The following is a 2,945-nucleotide window of genomic DNA, read 5'->3' as shown; positions in this document are numbered from 1 at the left end:
TCACGATTCCGTAGTAAAATTGTGAATATACTCCTACTCTCAGGGGGTAATTCAACTCCCGTTGGCCCAACACAGCAATATTTTGTAAATATTCAACAAAATGGATAAAAAATGTATACTCGGAGGTATTTGGGATTGCTAATCACGATTCCGTAGTTAGAATCTGGATATAATTCCATCCTCCTATAGAAATTCACCCTCAGCTGGCCCAACACAGCAATATTCTGGGCCAAAAAAGTATATTCATGGGTATATCATAATTCTAACTTCGGAATCGTGATCAACGACCCCAAAAACTTCCAAATATACCTTTTTGGTCCATTTTGTTTAATATTTACATAATATTGCTGTGTTGGGAGAATAATCCAGAAAGGGAGGGAGTATATTCACATTCTAACTTCGGAAACGTGATCAGTGTAGGTATTACTAATTAACATTTACAGAGTATTACTATTTTGGAGCAGAGGTTGGCCTACCCCAAGCGAGAGGGAGTATATCGAAATTCTGAAATCGCAATAGTATTCAGCGACCCCGAAAACCCCACGTGTATACGTTTCTGCCACATTTTGTAGAATATTTTCAAAGTTTTTAAATTTTCAAAAATCATCTCAGAAATAGATAAAAATAATTGGCCTATTTGATCTATAGCAATGGCAAAACCTTATAGCCGACCAACTTAGATGTAGATTATGATAAATATAGACCTTCCTGAAGAATTTTTTTTAAAATTGGCGACTTAGGTAGAGGTACAAAAAAATTCGTCATTTTACACTTTTTTCGGCTAAAATTATTCGTCTACTTCAAAAATCATGGTTTCACGTTTTAGAACTGTGGGTAGCTTCGTGAAATCGCGTGATTTAAGCAGCACATCAAGATACTTTCGATTTCAAGTACCCCTTAAGTAATTCACGTATGAATCAGTCATATAATAATTTATTTATTAAATTAGAAACTGATAAACTTAATTTATGCAATTGAATTTGTTTAAATAAATAATATCTTCAAGTATTTTTTATTATAAATATTTATCTTATAATATTTATGCATACATTCAACTTCGTGTCATTTGATAACAGCTCATTGATAACTGCAAAAAGTCGATATTGAAATTTTTTACAGAGCCCATAATTCTATATTTTCAAAAATCAGTAGTAGCCCAGTCACCTGGTAGGTTTTATTGATTTTTTGCGAATGAAGAATTTTTGCGGTAATTACGAATTTGTGAGTCTTTTTGCTTCCCGAGGTGAGGTAAAAAGATATGGACTTTTTTAAGCGTGAAATTTGAATTGAACCTGGAAATTTCGGTTTACTTGAGTCTAGCTTTGAACAGAGGGATCAGATCAAAACAGTTTTCAATCAAAATTTGTACCTAGAGTACATACGCACAATTTTCCGCTAACTAAAGATCATTCAGAGGTGATGGGCCTCAGATATGGCCCCTTATGCCTATTTGTACCGTTTTTTTATTGATTTTTTTCGAGTTGGAGGTAGACTCTAAAAATAAAATGTCGAGAAATATCGTAGTATTTATCGTCTCTGGCGGCGCCAAAATCAACCGTTTCCGAGAAATCGTAAAATTAAGTTTTTAGGCTCAAAAATGCAGTTATTAAAAAAATATATATACAGATCTTGTACATTAAGGTCAGTATAACTTATAAATATCATCCGTTGTAACTTTTGATCAATACGTCGACTTCTGAGCTGGAAAAGTGGAAATGGTTCCAAGAGACGAGATTAGAATTTAGATTTAGATTGGAATTATTTTTAGGTTGTTAGAGTAGACTACATTTGAAAAGTTGACATTTCGAGAAATTCTTGAATAATAGGAGGGGTACTTACTAAAGAGAGATCCTCAGATTCTTGGAAATTATCAGTTGATCGTATCCCAACAAATTAGCGATATCTGATTAGTTTGTGATAACCTAAAACAGAAGATGATAAGCAATCGTTAACCAGGCATCGGTTAATGTAAGAGAATTTTTCTATTATTGGCGATTTTGTATGGGATATTACCTTTGGATTCCGTAGCAAACATAAAATTTACCAAAAATACTCTATGTAGAGTATTGAGATCGTTGACAAATTCCCTTGCTGTGAAGACATACGAAAAATTGCATTCGTAAATGCATTTTCGAATTCAATGACAAAATTAAATTAAAATTATTTACATGTGTTTACATTAGTAAGAGGAGGTAGGGGGTATTGACTAAAAAAAAAGTTATTATCCTAGCTTTATTGTTATCATAATTAAAATGGATTATCAGTTATGAAATAATTGTAATAATTTTTTTCCTTTATCTGAAAAGTTTGTTTAAGATATTTATTACCAAAAATTTAAATTATTATATCATTTCAAGTGTACATGAATACTGTACATGATACTTTTTTACCAGATCCGTAATATCGTCAAACTATATTTAGTTAAATTTAAATGACTATTTTGGCAGATGAATGTCATTTATGAACATGGCAACAACAGCAATAAAATCTCATACATGGTAGAAAAACAGATTTGTGAGACTGAAAACAAATAAAGACATGCCAAAAATTATATTTAACTTATTTGTAAAGTTACCAAATAATCTTTTTAAGGTGTTTCGATACCAAAACAAGTGTTGCCAAAACATTCAAATTTTGTTTGTGAATTAATGAGTATTTAATATCAAGGGCGTCGCCAGTCGATGGATGGGAAATAGAGAATGGTAAAAGTATGAATTCTTGGTAAATTCAAGTAAAAATATAGAAAAAAAGAACTAGAGGTGTCGTGGGGCACGCAGTTAAAACTATGTTTCTATCGTATCTTCGTATATTATAAATGTAGCGCTTGGCCCTGCTGAATCCGAAAATGCCGGTTGCCCAACCGAAATCTCTCGGAAAATAAGTTTTTAAAAAAGAAGACAATTGCTACAATTTTAGATCATAGTATCATACTTACTGAGATACAG

This window comes from Chrysoperla carnea, chromosome X, assembly GCF_905475395.1.
Source record: "Chrysoperla carnea chromosome X, inChrCarn1.1, whole genome shotgun sequence".
NCBI classification, from domain to species: domain Eukaryota; kingdom Metazoa; phylum Arthropoda; class Insecta; order Neuroptera; family Chrysopidae; genus Chrysoperla; species Chrysoperla carnea.
Note: the sequence above shows the minus strand (reverse complement) of the source record.